Source organism: Rhinichthys klamathensis, unplaced genomic scaffold (assembly GCF_029890125.1).
Source record: "Rhinichthys klamathensis goyatoka isolate OS25496 unplaced genomic scaffold, OSU_Roscu_1.1 h1tg000040l_1, whole genome shotgun sequence".
In the NCBI taxonomy this organism is placed as follows: Eukaryota; Metazoa; Chordata; class Actinopteri; order Cypriniformes; family Leuciscidae; genus Rhinichthys; species Rhinichthys klamathensis.
The window spans coordinates 9486415-9505856 of NW_026606587.1; the positions used below are offsets into that span (position 1 = coordinate 9486415).

The window sequence follows — 19442 nt, forward strand, 5'->3', positions numbered from 1 at the left end:
AGCTAACCCCAGCATCCTGGGGCAGCCCCCTCGGCCCCTTGGGCTCCACTGCCAGTGCTCTTTTATGTTCCCTCCCTACCCTGTGGGTTGTTCCATCGCTCACAGCGCTTCAGCCACAGCCATCTCGATGCTGTCTCTGCTCTTCTTGTGATATTCGCCATAAGCCATCTCCTGCTGGGACCTCTTATTCCAAGTCTGGACAGGGCGCTCCAAAGTGACTGCCCAGGAAATCCTCGGCAGCCTACTTCCACTGGCAAGTTCCATGCCCGCCATCCCACCTGTTGGCACTGTTGGGTGAGTGGTTGGTACTTCCCACGCTTTCTCTCATGGGCCTCTTCTATCCTCTCCTCCCATGGCACAGTCAGTTCAAGCAGCACCACCTGTTTTGTTGCTCTGGACCAGAGAACTATGTCTGGTCTGAGAGTTGAAGTAGTGATCTCCTCTGGAAACTTGAGCTGTGTCCGGAGGTCAACTCTCATGTCCCAGTCAGTAGCCGATGTCAGAATTCCTGCGCCAGAGGATGTCCTACTAGAGCTCTCCCCCGCTCTAACAAACCTAATCAAACAGGGTCCTGTCGTCCTCGTGCTTTTGTGGGTCTTCCTTCTCTCTTCCTCCAGGCCTGTAGCTAGCACGGCAAGTATCTGGTCATGCCTCCATCTAAACTTGCCATCAGCCAGGCTAGCCTGACATGAAGACAACACATGTTCAAGGCTTGCCGGTTTCCCACACAGCGTGCAGTCTGGGCTCTCAACCAGCCTCCAACGATGGAGATTCACTGGTGTTGGTAGCACATCATATGTGGAGCACAGAAGGAATTTTATCCTCTTATCCTCCATGCCCCACATATCCCTCCACCCCAATGGTCTTCCTTGGACACCGCCCCAACATGTCCACCTCCCCTGATTTTTCATGGCTGCTGCCCTCGCTTGCCTATCCTCCTCCTCTACCATACGGAGCTCTTCCTGGAACTAGGCTGCGGCGACCTTTGGCATTAGCATCCTTCCACCTGGCTCTGGTTATAACTCCTAGGCCCAGCCTGCCTTGGTTGACCATCCCCACGATGTCTTTGTGGCGTAGCCTTGCCTCTGCGTCTGCCACAGCCCTGGCGGCTGACCATTTCCGTCCTGTGCGGATGGTGATATCTGCCTGGCGGACCAATTGGTCGCTACTGTCACGAAGCATTATCACCTGCCGGGATTTGGCCACCTTAAACTCTTCAACCACAGATGTTAATGGCAACTGTAACTTGCTACCCGAGCTGTACAGGACAATTGAGGAAAGGCATTTAGGGACTGACAACCATCTGCGAAGGAAGGTGTTGATCCTCCTTTCCAAGGCTTCAACTGTTGTTAACGGCACTTCATACATGAGCAGTGGCCACAGAAGTCTTGGGAGCACACCATGCTGGTAGTCCCAGAGCTTGAATCTTCCAGGTAGCCCACTCCTATCCAAGGCTCGCATCCAAGCTTCCGCCTGCCCGAGCATTTCCTTCACACTCTCTCGGTCATTCAGTTCAGCTCTAAACCATTTTCCCAAGCTCTTAATAGGTCTCTCACTGACAGTGGGGATGAGGTCTTTTCTAATCCTGAAGCGAAACTGGTCCTGCACGCGTCCTTTCCTCAACACAATGCTCCTCGACTTTGCTGGCTTGAACTCCATCCTGGCACCTGCAATGATCTTGCATAGATCTTCCAGAATCCACCGACCTTCTGGGAATGATCTTGCCGTTATGGTCAGGTCATCCATGAATGCCTTAACTGGAGCCTGCTGAATCCCATTTGCCAAAACTGCACCTCTTCTAGGCTTCTCCACTGTCTTTACCAAGAGGTTCATTGCAGCTGACCGAGATGGTGCATCCAGTTACAATGCCTTTTTCCAACCACTGCCAGCTGGTGGTAAAGTTCCCACAGGTGAATCGCATCCTGAAACGGTTGAAATACTCCTGCAGGAGGTGCTGGACTTTCCCTGGGACATGGTACGCATGCAGAGTGAGATCCACCAGCTTGTGAGGGACCGTTCCATATGCATTGGATATATCGAGCCACACGACTGCAAGATCTCCATGGTTGCGTTATGCATCCTCAATTATCTTTGAGATGACGCTTGTATGCTTGATGCACCCTGGAACTCCTGGAACTCCCCCCTTCTGTACTGAGGTGTCGATATACTTGTTGCTCAGCAGAAAGGTGGTGAGTCTGCTCGCTAATATTCCAAAGAATATCTTACCCTCCACATTCAGAAGGGAGATGGTACGAAACTGCTTTATACACGATGAGTTTTCCTCTTTGGGGATAAAACACCCCTCTGCAATGAGCCACTCATCTGGAAGACGATTCACCCTCCACACCGCCTTCAACAGCTTCCAGAGTCTCCTTCTCAGCCGCTCGCATTGTTTAAACACTTTGTATGGAATCCCATTGGGTCCTGGTGCTGAGCCAGCCCTTGCCCTTTTGAGAAAGTCATTAACCTCCTTCCATGAGGGTTCTTGGTCAGCAAACTTGGTAGTTGGTTCCCCAAGTTTCATCAAGGTCTCTCTGATCTCAAGTTCGGTGCCCCTTCCTGGATCGCTGTGTGTGCTTGAGAGATACTTCTCTACCTCTTCCCTTGATGCCTAAAGTTGACCCGATCTTTTGTCCCCCAGGAGCTTAGACAGGTAGGCGAACGGGTTCTTAGTGAACTGCTCTGTTACGATCCTCGGTATTTGTTTTGTGTGGGTTGTTGGTGTTCTGTCTGTGTCCAGGAGTGATTGCAGCTGGAGGGCCCTGATTGGTGGATCTACTGATGCACCGCATTTAAAAGGGCGGTGCTCACTGAAGAAGGGGAGCTCATTCTGGCGTTGGCCTCGTGGCGTTAGGAGCTCCGGATTCCTCCTCCCGTCGACAGATCCCAAACCCTTCGACTTATTATGATTATTTGTTACTGATGATTTACTTCGACTTTGTTTGTATGATTTAGGAGTGTAGGGGTGTCCTGCCATTTAATTTGACTTCGTTTGCGATTTGTTTACTTATAGGGAGTTAGGGAAGTTATTTTTGTATTTTGATTTACTCCCTGATTAGGTAATTTATGTATGTTTGTTTATAAGTTTATTTTGTTTATTATTTTGGTCTTGGGGCACCCTGAAGCTATTACTCCTTAATTTAATCATTTCTTTCTACTATAAAAATAAATCATATTTTTATTGGAACCTAGATTTTGTGTCTTTGGTGATCTGTCGGCCGGGGCTGGTTTCCTTTTAACATCAAACTCCACGTCCAACCGTCCTTATAATAACAAACGTAACAAATGGGGGTTCATCCGTTCGTAACGAATTGGGACACGTTATGGTAACAGGTTCGTCTTATGGTAATGTATAAATCTTTTTTTCTCCTTTGGCTGGTGCAAACATTTTATTGGCAGTTTTGTTTTGGAAATCGGGAAAAAGGATATAGAATGGATTTTAGTATTGAGGCGTTTCGACAAAAGCCTTCGTGTGAAGGATTAGATTAATGTCGTAAAACGGATTTGTATTTGATTGCTGATTATTATGACATTTCAGTAGTGAAATCAGCTCGTAAAAGAGAAGTGCGGGATCTAATACAGGCTGCTTTATTGCAACAGGGTGTCTTATCAGTTACAATTCCGGAAACTGAGGGTGGGGAGATAGGCGAAAGCGCAGATGAAGGTTCAAGCACTAAACCGGTGTTTCTTTCTCCTAGTGGGGTAGATACGGAAGAATTAAAACTCGCTGTCCAGTTGAAACAACTTGATTTGGAAAATTAAACGTCAAGAACATACTACACAACTCTTGCGTTTTAGACAATGTGAATTGGAGACACAAGCTGGCCGACCGCTCGGTGAGTCTAAACCAACGCTACCTGCTGTTGTTCGAACTAGTTGGAGTTTACATCATGTGTCTGATTCATCGTTGCCTATGCCTTCTGTAAATTCGGATTTTGACATTAGTAGACAAATCAACCTCGTGCCACCGTTTCGGGAAGCCGAGGTTGATTCATATTTTGGTGCGCTTGAACGCGTTGCCGCTGTTTTGAATTGGCCGACAGAAGTCTGGCCTCTTTTGTTGCAATGTCGTTTAACTGGAAAGGCTCAGGAAGTCTGTTCCGCCTGGTCCCACAACGACAGTCTAGATTATGCAATAGTAAAAACCGCTGTGTTGAGAGCATATGAGCTTGTCCCCGAGGCTTATCGCCAAAAGTTCCGTTTGCATGTGAAAACTGCCAATCAAACGTTTGTTGAGTATGCGCGTGAAAAAGCGTACTTTTTGATAAATGGTGTCAGGCAACCAAAACGATAGATTTTGAGCAGCTTCGTGAGCTTGTTTTGATTGAAGAGTTTAAAAATTCGTTACCCGATAAAATTGTGGTGTATCTGAATGAGCAAAAAGTTATGACTCTTTCGGAGGCCGCTGTGTGTGCTGACAAATTTGTATTAACCCATAAGAACATATTCGTGGCACCTGCTCGTCGAGAAAAGTCAAATTTCGTGAGTTCTGAGAGAACTTTTAAACCTTCGAAACTCTGGAATCCAGTAGTGCAACCTGACGATCGTGAGTGTTTTTATTGTCACAAAGTGGGTCATTTGATTGCTGTATGTCCCGTTTTGAAAAAGAAAAATAAGGCTAAACAGCCTAAGGGAGTTGGTTTCAAACGGTCTGTTACTAAACCGTCGAAGCCAGAAATTGATGCAATTTTTTAACCTTTTATTGGTCGAGGAATGATTTTCTTAAGTGATCTGGAAAATGACCAAGTGCCTGTTGCTATGTTGCGTGATACAGGGACAGCGCAGTCGTTTATTTTGAAAAGTTCGTTGCCATTTTCGGAGAAAACGTACTGTGGTTCCGATGTATTAGTGCAGGAAATTGCAATGCAGGTGGAAAAGGTTCCCCAGATAGCACAAGTCTATTTGATGTGATGTTTACATCTGGAAGACGTATTTTTAAGAGTGTTTGCTCATCTGCAATACGTCTATATGGCCGTTTCCTGTCAGATATCAAATAGACGTTTAGAAGATGTCAGTTTAACATGCATTCTAAATCATTACATCTTAAAGACATCTTCTAAACGTCTATTTGACATCTGACAGGAAACGTCCTATAGACGTATTGCAGATGAGCAAACACTCTTAAAAATACGTCTTCCAGATGTAAACATCACATCAAATAGACTTGTGCTATCTGGGTCCCTTGCATAAAATATATATTCGATCTGAGTGGGTAACTGGTTTCGTAAAGGTGGCTGTTCGTGCTCAATTACCTATAAATGGCGTAATTCTGATAATTGGAAATGACTTGGCAGGTGGAAAAGTTTTCCCTCTCCCTGAAGTCATTGAGAATCCGCTGGATGAAACATTCGTTGTATGCAAACCAGAGGTGGTAGATTTGTCTGTGTTTCCTGCCTGTGTGATTACTCGGGCTCAATCACAAAAATTTCCCACTGTAGTTGATCTTTCTGATACTTTTCTTGTTGATGAAAACGTGAGTGATTCTGGTCCATTACTGTCTGAGTCCGCGTTGAAACCGCTGTCCATTAGCAGTGGTGCTGAATTTGGTTCCGCTGACCTGTTGCTTTCAGTAGATCTGGCATTATTAGCTGCCGAGCAAAAACAAGATCAGTCGCTCGAAGTTTGCCGAGATGCTGCTGTAAGTTCAGAACAAATTGTGAAAAAGCAAATTGGTTATTACGATATGGATGGAGTATTAATGCGGAAATGGACACCTTCCGTGTCTGATAATTCAGGTTGGGACACATTGTATCAGCTAGTAGTTCCCAAATGTTTTCGCGAACAAGTGTTAAGTGTGGCACATGATGGTGTGGCTGGACATTTAGGTGTGGCTAAAACGCTTTATCGAGTTTTGCGTTATTTCTTTTGGCCTAAGATTAAGTCGGATGTCACAAAATATTCTAGATCATGTCATACTTGTCAAATGGTTGGGAAGCCTTACCAGGTTATATCCCCAGCACCTCTTAAGCCAATTCCTGCCATCGGAGAACCATTTGAGCGCATAATATTAGATTGTGTCGGGCCGCTGCCAAAAACAAAAGCAGGTCACACTTACTTGCTTACGCTTATGTGCACAGCAACTCGTTATCCTGAGGCGATACCACTTCGTTCGTTGAGAGCTAAAGCCATTGTGAAAGCTTTAATTGTGTTCTTTTCTACTTTTGGACTTCCGAGAATTGTTCAGACGGACCAAGGAACAAATTTTATGTCCCGGTAGTTTAATCAAGTTTTGTCTCAGTTGAAGGTTAAACACATCGTTTCCAGTGCTTATCATCCTGAGTCTCAGGGGGCACTGGAACGATTCCATCAAACTTTGAAAACTATCTTAAGCACTTATTGTGTTGACTCAGAAAAAGAATGGGACGAAGGATTACCGTTGCTGTTGTTCTCTGTACGTGAGACCGTACAGGAATCTTTGGGGTTTAGTCCCGCAGAGTTAGTTTTTGGGCATACGGTGCGTGGTCCCCTTAAACTGCTTAAAGAAAACTGGTTGTCTGAAACAAAGCCATCTTGCAATCTTTTGGATTATGTAAGCTCGTTTCAAGAACGTCTGCATAAAGCTCGAGATTTGGTTCGGTCAGCTTTGATAAAGACTCAAATCAAGATGGAGTGTTTTGACAAGAAGGCAGTCGTTCGTTCTTTTGTGAAAGGTGACAAGCTTCTTGTTTTGTTACCACTTCCTGGCTCTTCGCTGCAAGCAAAATTTTCAGGACCTTACATCGTGGAGCGAAAGCTAAGTGATACTGACTATATTATCTGTACCCATGATCGACAGAGGAAAACCCGTGTGTGCCACATTAACATGTTGAAGCATTATGTTGTCCGTGGTGAATCAAGGGAGTTAAAGAGCTCTCCTGTTCCAGTTGCTTCATTGTCTGTGGTACCACCTTCCTGTGGAGATGAAGACGGGTTAAATCTACGGAGTATGCCAGTGTCGGGTGTCAGATTGAATAACTCTGAAATTTTGTCCGATCTTAATTCTCACTTATGTCATTTAACAGTGAATCAACGATCTGATTTTATGAATTGGATCCAGTCGTTTCTAGGACTGTTTTCAGATGTAATGCTTGGTTCGCATTGCCGGTAGTAAGTCAGACTTCTTCCCGGTGCATGTTGGACTCCGGCAGGGCTGCCCTTTGTCGCCGGTTCTGTTCATAATTTTTATGGACAGAATTTCTAGGCGCAGCCAGGGGCCGGAGGGTGTCAGGTTTGGGGACCACGCGATTTCGTCTCTGCTCTTTGCGGATGATGTTGTCGTGTTGGCCCCCTCACACCAGGACCTTCAGCATGCACTGGGACGGTTTGCAGCCGAGTGTGAAGCGGCTGGGATGAGAATCAGCACCTCCAAATCCGAGGCCATGGTCCTCAGTCGGAAAAGGGCGGCTTGCTCACTTCAGGTTGGTGGAGAGATCCTTCCTCAAGTGGAGGAGTTTAAGTATCTTAGGGTTTTGTTCACGAGTGAGGGAAGGATGGAACGGGAGATTGACAGACGGATCGGTGCAGCTTCTGCAGTAATGCGGTCGATGTACCGGTCTGTTGTGGTGAAGAAAGAGCTGAGCCGTAAGGCAAAGCTCTCGATTTACCGGTCAATCTACGTTCCTACTCTTACCTATGGTCATGAGCTTTGGGTCATGACCGAAAAGGACAAGATCCCGGATACAGGCGGCCGAAATGAGCTTTCTCCGCAGGGTGGCTGGGCGATCCCTTAGAGATAGGGTGAGAAGCTCGGTCACTCGAGAGGAGCTCAGAGTAGAGCCGCTGCTCCTCCACATCGAGAGGGGTCAGCTGAGGTGGTTCGGGCATCTGTTTCGGATGCCTCCTGGACGCCTTCCCGGGGAGGTGTTCCGGGCACGTCCCACTGGGAGGAGACCCCGGGGAAGACCTAGGACACGCTGGAGAGACTATGTCTCCCGGCTGGCCTGGGAACGCCTCGGTGTCACCCCGGAAGAGCTGGAGGAAGTGTCCAGGGAGAGGGAAGTCTGGGCATCTCTGCTTAGACTGCTGCCCCCGCGACCCGGCCCCGGATAAGCGGAAGAAGATGGATGGATGGATGGATGGTGATCTGTCGGCCGGGGCTGGTTTCCTTTTAACATCAAACTCCACGTCCAACTGTCCTTATAATACGGGACGTAACATGCTCCCTCTGCTTTGCCCGCCGTCTTCTGTCTCTCCTGTAGTACTCTGCTCGGCTTAAGGTTTTTATGCGCTCTCTCAGGTTTTCCCGGATTTCCTTCAAAGCTGGTTTTTCCTCCTCCTCAGCTTGCCTGAAAGCTTTCCTGAGCCTCCGGAGATCAGCGTGAAGTTGTTTGATCTCCTTAATCCTGCGATTCTCCCTCGGCTGCACAGGTGTTTTTTGGCAAGATCTCATTTGTTTTACTCCAAACCATTCAGCATCAATGTTCCAGATAATACTTGCCATTGCCTTCATTTTCCGGTTCAGCTCCCCTGCCAGAACGTGCTCCAACACCTCGTCCACTTCCCGGTCAAATCGGTCCCAATCCCTCCTTGCATGCGCTGCCGGCCAGCTGATTGCTTGCTTCCCTCCCTTTTGGCTGTGCTGCAAGCGCTGCTGGCTGCTCCCACTCTGCCCTGGTGTTGCCCTCAGAGGTACATCCGAAATGGTATTGCCCGTGCTCTCTCTGCTGTGTGCCTGAAGATTCTGGGTACTGTGGTTGGCCACCTGTCCCAGCCTCTCCTCCGTCTCACCAGGTTGCCCTGTGCGTTGCACACTACTAGGACGCAGGCAACCCATCTTTGCCTGATGGATCTTGAGGCCTTTCGTATTCTTGCAAACTTTCCCACATGTGCAAACCACAGCTGTACCGTCCTGCTGTGTCAAAGTCCGATTTATACTTTCGGAGGTTGTTGTCATGGTCCGTCCTGTAGGTCGGTATCTTATCACATACTTGTTCATAGCGAGGGTTTTGGGTTCCTCCTCACGGAAGATGTGTTTTGGCCTGCCAAGCCGCCACACCCCTAACTGGTCTTCCCCAGATGCCAGCAGTCTTTCCTTGCTGTCACCATCCTTTCATGGTTGCCAACTAGTCTTTCCTAGTAGTCACTAGGTTGCCAGATGGGAAAGTCTGAAATACGATGGGTTCATCGCTCTCACCTCAATGGCTGGGTGAAGTCCCAGCCATTAATATTATAGCTACTGATGTCTCGATGAAAATGATTTCCCCCAAAATTTTAAACATTAGGCTTAAAAAAATACAAAAAAACTTTTAATTTAAATGAACTTAAAACAATCCTCTTTTTAACCCATAATAAATGTCATATTTACCTGTACCATACAGAAATTGAAGAAGGTTATAAAACAGTCCGCACTGCATAAATTATAAATGAAATGGGCCTATAGATTAATCCTTATCAAAGCTACAAGCGTTCTTTAGTCAAGTGCAGTTAGTAATTTTCTCTGTTCCCTCTGTTCTTTAGGTTAACTAGCCTGGTTAAAACCAGACCATTCTCATTAGTAACTGAGTTATGGTCTGGCAAAGCTTCATAGACAAATCATTTCCAAAGGGGTGTCACCAACGGACGTCGCTCAATTGCCTCTGGGCGCAATTGGATAGACCTAAAACTAATCAAAGCGATGAAGGAGATGATGTATGTATGCAGAGCGACGGAGAAACATCTCCGAGTGTTGTTCTTTGCTCGGGTTTTAACAAAAAGGAAACGTTCAAATCGCTTAAAACAGACGCGATAGCTGCTTCGAACGAGTTATGTTCCACGGCGGCATCCATCTTTGTAATGTAGGCTACAAAATCTGCTTCACCGTCGCTGTGCTGTCGTCATCGTGTAAAGCCCGCCCCAACGTTTCTGATTGGTGCCCTGATTTCGACGAAATGGGCTTGAATGAGCTCTTTGCCAGACTAACTTGCAGGGCAAATCTAAATTTGTTGGAAGTTGTCTGGGTTTTCCCAGGCTATAGGTCAACTTTACTGACAGACAGAATTAATGGCTCCTGTCACTTTAAGATCTGCCGCTGCTGACAGGATCTCACGCATCTCATTCTCTCACTACTATTTACTTCCATTTAAGATTGTATTTAACTCATTTAAGACTGTTCTTTTGAGGATACTCGATAAAACGGACATTTTGGCATACATGTGTGTTATTGTTCATTCAAGCGCGAAAGAGAACTCGATACTGGCGCGCATCTTTCTGTGCATCTTTCTGTGCGTCGTGTGTGTGCGCGTGTGTGTGTCAGGAGGACATTCAATGACAGCGCGTTCTCTTTTGTCTTGTCGCGCATGAATGGTTTAAAGCATTTGCGTGAATAAGAGCGTGTGTGGAAATTGTAGTAAATCGCAAGAGACAACTTCTCACATTGAGCACACGAATGCGTGTGTCGTTTATTATTGAAAACAAAAACACTCAACTCCAAAATGGCGCTGACTAGCGTCTCACGTCATCACGCATACAGAACATTTTAAAGGGACCACGATCCCTGAACAACAGTGAGGAACAATGCCAAGAACAAAGGTGAATTATGTATGTCAAAGTCACTACACACGTCCCCCCAGAATTCACCATATCAGGAGAACCAAACAGTCAACGGGGAGGTGGGCGTATCAACCTGCCACAACGGCTGCGCTGCACGGAAGGAGGAGGAGACCGCACTGCAGCCGGCAACCCGCCCTGGCACGGGTGTGGGACATGGAGTGTGGGAGGCTTGGGAGGGAGGGGAGCAAGGGGTGGGGGCAGAGCAGGAGGCCGTCCGCGCCGTGGGACCTGGGGCAGGTCAATGGGCCTGGCCACGTCCAAGTGAGCCGGTTTGAGGCGGTCAATGGAGAGTCGCTCCGGTTTCCCGCCCCTGTCCACCACAAAATGTTTGTCCCCCTTCTCCAGAACCTGAAATGGGCCCTCGTAGGGCGGACGTAGAGGTCCCCTGTGGGCATCGTGGCGAATGAGAACGTAGTCAGCCGTCTGAAGTCCAGCGGGTATGTGTGACTGAGGAAGGCCGTGATGGGAAGTAGGGACAGGTGCGAAAAGCCTCGCATTGTCCAGTAGAGTGGACCGCTGAAAAGTAGCAGACCAGGGAACCGTGGTGCTAAGGACAAAATCCCCTGGTACCCGCAGTGGCTGTCCATAAACCAACTCCGCGGATGAGGACTGAAGGTCCTCCTTTGGCGCGGTCCTGATGCCCAGCATCACCCACGGGAGCTTGTCGACCCAGTTGCTGTCTTTGAGGCCAGCGCGCAGGGCAGCCTTCATTGACCTATGAAAACGTTCACAGAGTCCGTTAGCTTGCGGGTGATATGCGGTCGTACGGTGGAGTTTCACTCCGAGGCTCTGTGTGACAGCGGCCCACAGCTCAGAAGTAAACTGTGCGCCTCGGTCAGAGGAAATGTCAAATGTCAAAGGCACAGCCTCGGGCCAGCGGGTGGTCCTGTCAACCATGGTGAACAAATATGTGAAACCGTGAGAGGAGGGCAGAGGACCAACCAGGTCCACGTTTACATGGTCAAAACGTCTTTCCGGAACCGAGAAAGACCCTAACGGGGCTTTAGTGTGGCGATGGACTTTGGCCCGTTGGCATTCAACACAGGTGTTAGACCAATCCCTAACGTCCTTCTTGAGGCCGTGCCAAACAAACTTCCCTGCCACCAGTCTCTGTGACGCTTTCGTACCCGGGTGGGAGAGACCATGGACGGCATCAAAAACTTGTCGCCGCCATCCCGAGGGAACGACCGGCCGAGGACTACCTGTGGAGATGTCACACAGGAGCTTGGTGCCGGCATCGCCAAAAACCACGTCCTCGAGCTGCAACCCTGTAGCCGAGGTCCTCAGGAGTTGCACATCTGGGTCTGTTGCCTGAGTCGCTGCCATGCGGTCGTAATCCAAACCCATGTGGACTGCCCCAGCCACACCCCATGATAGGCAGTCCGCCACTCGGTTGGTCTTACCGGCGACGTGCTGCAAGTCCGTGGTGAACTCAGAAATGTAGGACAGATGACGTTGCTGGCGGGCGGACCACGATTCAGCCACCTTGGCCATGGCAAAAGTCAACGGCTTGTGGTCCACAAAAGCGGTGAAATGTCGGCCCTCCAGCAGGGAACGAAAGTGTCGGATAGCGAGGTAGAGACCCAGCAACTCCCGGTCGAATGTGCTGTACTTCCGCTCACAGGGGCGCAGCTGACGGCTAAAGAAAGCCAGCGGCTGCCAGGCCCCGTCTACCCACTGCTCATATACAGCACCAACAGCATAGTCCGAGGCATCCGAGGAGATGGAGATGGGGGCTGTTGGAGAAGGATGTGCCAACATGGCGGCGTTAGCTAGGGCTGTCTTAGTGGCAGCAAAAGCCCTGTCTCTACTCTCATTCCAGGATACAGCGTGCTTGGGTTTACCCTTCAAGGCCTCATGCAAAGGCTGCATGAGCTGAGCGGCTCGAGGGATGAAACGGTGGTAAAAATTTACCATGCCGAGGAACTCCTGCAGGGATTTGACAGTGAGAGGGCGCGGGAACTGTGCGACCGCCTCCACCTTTGACGGGAGGGGGACTGCCCCGTCCTTAGTGACTCTGTGTCCTAGGAAGTCGATGGTGGTCAAGCCGAACTGGCATTTGGCGGGGTTGACAATCAGTCCATGCTGGCTAAGCCGCTCAAAAAGGGTTTGGAGGTGCGCGAGGTGCTGAGACTTGGACATGCTCGGTACTAGGATGTCATCCAAATACACAAAAAGGAAAGGCAGGTCCCGCAACACAGAGTCCATGAGTCGTTGAAAAGATTGGGCGGCGTTTTTAAGGCCGAACGGCATGCGCAGGAACTCAAACAAACCAAACGGTGTGATCACTGCCGTTTTGGGAATGTCCAGTGGATGTACCGGAACCTGATGATAACCTCTAACAAGGTCCACCTTCAAAAAAATCACTTTGCCAGACAGGTGTGCTGAAAAATCCTGTATGTTCGGGACTGGGTATCGGTCAGGTGGCGTTGCCTCATTAAGCCGCCGGTAGTCGCCACATGGACGCCAACCGCCACCAGGTTTGGGGACGATATGAAGAGGCGATGCCCATGGGCTGTCGGATCTGCGGACTATTCCCAGGCGCTCCATGTTCGCAAACTCAGCCTTTGCTACGGCAAGCTTGGTCGGGTCGAGGCGCCGAGCACGGGCATACACGGGCGGACCAGTAGTGGCGAGATGATGCTCCACACCATGCTTCATGGCAGATGCAGAGAAAGTGGGCTGAGTGAGAGCTGGGAACCTGGCAAGCAGACGGTGGAAATCATCAGAAACTGAAAGCATGCTAGACAGTCGTATGGAGTCGGGCCCGCTGAGCGTGCATGTATAAGAGCAAAACGTGACGGCGTCAATCAGGCGGCGGTTCTTTACATCTACCAACAGTCCATGTGCACACAAAAAATCAGCACCGAGGAGGGGAACGGCCACCTTTGCTGTAACAAAGTTCCAGCCGAAGCGCTGTCCTCCGAAACACAATTCGACGTACCTTTGTCCATAAGTGCGGATGGGGCTTCCATTGGCAGCTTCCATAGGGGGGCCGTGGCTGTCAGTCACCATGTCCAAACGGGATGCAGGCAGGACGCTCCTCTGTGCTCCTGTGTCGCACAGAAAACGCCGTCCGGAGATGCTGTCATGGATGAAAAGCAGCCTGCCTACGCGGCCGACACTCATGGCCACTACTGAGCGCCGGCCCCTGCGTTTCCCGACCCGCCGAAACTGCATGGTAGGCGACATTTGTTAGCCTTAGTTCCAAACTTCGCATGGTAAAAACACAAGCCTGAAGGTTGTTGGGGGCCAGAAGACTGCTGCCGCCAAGAAGTGGTAGCCGCGATAAAGGTGGAGTCGTCCCGTGTCACGGAAGCGATGTGCGCGGGAAAAAGCGCGGCCGCGCAATGTCCCTGACTCGCCAGGAAAAATTTATCAGCCTCCTCGGCCAGTCTCCGACAGTCAGTGATTGTGGTGTTGGCTAATGCAGCTCTCACTTGTGAAGGCAGCTGACGCAGGAAAAACTGTATAAAAAGAAAATCGGGTCTGTGCTCACCCAAAAGATCCAGCATATGATCCATGAGCTCGGACGGTTTGCTGTCACCCAATCCTTGAAGGGAGAAAAGCCTACCGGCTCTCTCAGCGTCCGTCAGTCCGAACGTTTTTAACAGGTGGGCTTTGAGTGCTGCATACTTCTCAGTTTCCGGAGGGTTTGTAAGAAGGCTCACCACTCTCGATGCTGTTGCATTACCGAGAGCCGACACAACGTAGTAATACTTTGTTGTATCCGCGGTGATCTCTCGTAACGCAAACTGCGCTTCAGTCTGGGCAAACCAAGCCAATGCCGACGATTCCCAGAATTCGGGGAGTTTGAGGGTGACAGCGTTCGTGGCCATGGTCGTGTTGGGTCACTGGATACGTCCAGCAGACTAATGTGGGGGTCACCAGTGTGGAAATTGTAGTAAATCGCAAGAGACAACTTCTCACATTGAGCACACGAATGCGTGTGTCATTTATTATTGAAAACAAAAACACTCAACTCCAAAATGGCGCTGACTAGCGTCTCACGTCATCACGCATACAGAACATTTTAAAGGGACCACGATCCCTGAACAACAGTGAGGAACAATGCCAAGAACAAAGGTGAATTATGTATGTCAAAGTCACTACACGTGATCATAACCCTAGCTAAAGGATGACAGAAAGAACGGATGCTGCGTTAATTGCGTTACCCTAAATATTTAACACGTTAAAGCTGGACAAAAATGAATCGCATGCGTAATGTTGACAGCACTTGACATACATTGTTGACAGAAAATGCTGTGGACTCGTTTTCATGGTAGGCCAACACAGAATGTTTTTTAGTAAGCTACACAGAATGTTCTAAATATTTAGCTAACAGTCTGAAGTTACCTGACCTGAGCTAATTTCCTGAATCAACCAACTTACATCTCCTTTCTTTCTTTTCATCCATGATGACATTAGTCACCTGTTGTTGCTTCTGGTGTGTCATCACTGACTGTGTCGCAATCTTTTTTTTTACAGTCTATGATCGCAACCGCTATACCTGCTCATTAGAACTTTCAGTGAGGTATTTTACACAGGCTCGGTCCTGCTCCTCCGTGGCAATGACGGCGGCGTGCGGTTAAAAATCATAACAAACGAATTTGAAAGTTATGGTTATTTAAAAAGTACATGCTCCATTAAAACACAATGTTACGAGTGAGCGAGCTGCCTGTGACAAGATGGCCGCCAGGTGCGGACGTCGACCTCCATTGGCCAGCAGCGCGGACGAGACATCTAGCCTTTATTATGGATATCTATGATCCCCACGCTAAACCGCATGCAAGTTCACAATTTTTTTTTTTTCCTCACGGACGCACGCCGGAGATCCGGCACGGTGCCGGAATAGCCTACTTTAAGCCCTGTAATATTGTTGAATATTAACTTAAATGTCCCCAACTAAGCAAGCCAAAAGCCAATAGCAACAAAGGTGAAAAAAACCTTGGGAGAAACCAGGCTCAGTCGGGGGGCCAGTTCTCCTCTGGCCAATGAACGAACAGTGTATGATTATGATTCAGCCAGCATTATAGGTCAGAAGTCAGTTTGGTTTGGAACAATCAGAATATTATCCAGTTCCATCTGGTTGAAGATCGGAGTCACGCCGGTATGGAGACGGGTTTGTTGAGGATCAGTGCCGATGGCAGCCGTGTCGATGATGTCTTCACAGGGGAGAGTCTAGTTGTCACAATCTCTGCTGACACTTCAGGGATGCGTTGTGGTCATGTCTAGGCGCAGGTCCACCATCTGATCTGGATACGGCCAGGATCCGGCTGATTACAGTAAACCTCGGAATAAACAGAAAGACTTAACATTAGCATAGATGCCATTCTTCTTATGATGTAACAAGTACATTACAAAACACAGTAAATTTACTAATTTACAAACAAGAAAACAGTAAATCCTACAACGCACTCTAAGATCCTTTAACATATACTGGCAACCACCATGATAATGCAGGTGGTAAAAGAGGAAGCCACATGAAGAATCAAAAGTTCATCACAAGCTTTTTCCCAAGAGAGTCATTCACACAAATACAAAACACCATAATAATAACATGGCAAGTCAAGTCACATTTATTTATATAGCACTTTTTACAATACAGATTGTTTCAAAGCAGCTTTACAGAGATACTAGGAAAATAATACAATAAACAAAATAAACAAATGACACTTATGCAATAAACATTCATTGAACAGTTTGTGCTAAGAACATGACTGATATCTTAAATTGTTACTTCTTTACAATAGACTAGGGCTGGGTGATATAGCCAAAAATATTATCACAATATTTTTTTCCATATCATACGGTATTGATATTTTGTCACGATATTCCAGCCTTAATAGAGAAGGGAATGTTTTCCACGTTAGACTTTGAGAATGAATTTAAACATAACTTGTTTGTTCACAATTAAACTCCACAGAGTAAGCTATCTTTGAATTTAGGGCCCCATTAAATCCATTTTATTTTCCCCTAAATTTTGTGTTTTCCATCAATTTTTTTCTGTATTCTGTTTTTTTATTATTTAATACAAATTTATTATAAAAATGTATTAATAAGTGAATTAATAAAACTTTAACAATCTATTCAATCTTTTAAAATGTAATCAAATTAACATATATAACAATTAGCCTAATTTACAACAAAACATTGCGTTTTTTTAATCAAATAAGATTCTGCACAACAGAACTCTATAAATTAAAACATGGGTGAAAAAATATATTGGTTATATGATCAATTTTTTACTATATTATTATAATAATACTATTATTATTATCATTACTTTAAGAATTACATTTTTGTATACTAAAGTATTTTATTTCTGTCAATTTCTTCAAGTTAAACCGGACTTTTATTTTGACGTTTTGTTATAAAGATCTTTTTAGTTCCCCATCAGTCAGCCACTGTCGACTCTACATCAGAACGACTAACAAATTGGGATCTCACCTTCGAGTGAGCTTTGGAGCTGAGAGTTTCATTGATTCTGCACTGCAATCATCTGCATGTGTATTCTACAAACCCTGAAGTAGCTCTCCAGAGAGTGTTGGTGTGACGGCGCGTCAGCGGTGGTTGCCATTTAAAGAGCATTTCCTCTGCATTCACTGGAGTCTAAAAGAGTATTTTCGCTGCATCCATTGCAGTTGAAAACTAAAAGAGCTTTGTGCACACTGCAGGCTTTTAATTGTCCCCTTCACTATGCCCCGACCTAGTTCCTCTGCCCAGCAGAGGGCTACTTCAGTGAATACACAGGGTGACATGAGGATTACAGTGGGGACTACGCTACTGAGTCAGCAATGGTATCTTGGGGCAGTGTATGCTGAACAGCAGCGTTCCGCCCCAGTGCCTTTCTTACCGGTGGTGCATGAGGAGGTTGCGAAGTCGTGGAAGGCACTTTTTTCTGCCTGAAACCACTCTGGCGCCTCCTCCGCTCTCACTACCCTCAATGGTGGGGTGGCCAAGGGGTAGGTGGAGATCCCCCTGGTGGACCGCGTGGTTGTAATTCAATCGTGTCCACGAAGTGCTGCCAGTAATCCGCGTCTCCCATCTGAGGTCTGTAAGTTCTCGTCTGTCCTTTCAACCAAGGCTTACAGAGCCGCTGGACAGGCCGCCTTCGCCCTGATGCCATGGCCCTCCTGCAAGTCTATCAGGCCAAGGCATTCAAAGAGCTGCACAAGGCTAGTTCTTGCCCAGGGTTGATGCAGGAACCGCACACAGCGACATACCTCGCCCGACATGCGACGAAAGTGCGCGGTCCCTTGGGCAGACGATGTCTACACTTGTGGTCAAGGAACGCCATCTCTGGCTGAACCTGGCAGACATGAAGGAGATCGACAAATACGGTTTTCTCGACTCCCCGATCTCCTTGGCCGGCCTCTTCGGCGACCTGCATGTCTTGAATCGGGCCCTTCACAAGCTCCCGTTCAAGATGTTAACACAGAGACGCATCTATGAATGCATTCGTCCCCAAGATTGGTTTGCAGCAATCGAGGACACGCACTGTCATGTCTTGGTTCTCTCTCGACACAGCCTGTTTCTACGCCTTGCATTTGAGGATCAGGCATATCAGCACAAGGTCCTTTCCTTCGGGCTGTCCTTGTCTCCTCACGTCTTCACGAAGGTCGCGGAGGCAGCCCTTGCCCCTCTGAGGGAGCACGTTGTTCGCATTCTCAACTACCTTGACAACTGGCTCATACTGGCCTTGCATACATCAACCATCAGGGTGATCTACACTCCCGTTGCATGTCACAACTCGCCCGCCATCTCCTCCGCTGGAGTAGGAAGAATCTGAGGTTTCTTCATGCCATTCACATTCCGGGTAAGCTCAATCGTGCAGACAACGAGCTCTCACGACAGCCCACGGGTGAGAGAATGGAGACTAAACCCCCACATGGTCCAGCTGATTTGGAGATGCTTTGGAGCTAAACAGGTAGACCTATTTGCCTCTCCGGACACGTCCCACTGCCAGTTGTTCTACTCTCTCTGACCGAGGGGACCCTTGGCATGGATGCGCTGGCACACAGCTGGCCTTGGGGCCTACGCAAGTATCTACGCTAATTTCCCCCAGTGAGCCTACTCGCCCAGACACTGTGCAAGGTTAGGGATGACGAGGAGCAGGTCTCGCTAGTTGCGCCGTACTGGCCGAACTAGACCTGGTTTCCAGAACTGATGCTCCTCGTGACAGCCCCTCCCTGACTAATTCCTCTGAGGAAGGACCTGCTTTCTATAATATTCTGAATGTTCCAATCCAATCTGAGTTCTGACCTATAATGCTGCCTGAATCATAATCATACACTGTTCGTTCATTGGGCAAATGAGAACTGCCCCCCCGACTGAGCCTGGTTTCTCCCAAGATTTTTTCTCCATTCTGTCACCTGATGGAGTTTTGGTTCCTTGCCACTGTCACCTTTTTCGCCTTTGTCGCCATTGGCTTTTTGCTTGCTTAGTTGGGGATATTTATTTTAATATTCAACAATATTATTTATCTGCCTGCCTTGACACCATTATATGAGAACTGAACTGAACTGGACGATGACATCACGGTTTTCTTCAGAGCGGCTATATATATAAATGAACTAAATTAATAACTTTTTTACAACAAAAATGAAACATCACTGAATTTACTTAAGCTGGACTGTGACGCTATTTTCTTCTGGAAACAAACTTTGTTGCATTATTTTCCTGTTATCTCTGTAAAGCTGCTTTGAAACCTGTAATGTAAAATCTGTATTGTAAAAAGTGCTATATAAATAAAGGTAACTTGATTTTCTCAGAGACGGGAAAACTTATGGCCGCGGAGGACTTAAATGATCTACCCCCAGCGGTGGAAGACACTATCACTTCAGCGAGAGTGCCCTCTACGAGCCCGCTCTGCCATCTCTGCTCTGTATTGACTTCACCCTAGCTAGGCTGGATCTACCACAGAGACCTTCCAT

General features: G+C 47.7%; 1 pseudogene; it reads right to left on the reverse strand.

Annotated features, from left to right (window-relative positions):
* Positions 1–40: 40 nt before the first annotated feature.
* Positions 41–8884, reverse strand: LOC130082037 (uncharacterized; annotated as a pseudogene).
* Positions 8885–19442: the final 10558 nt, after the last annotated feature.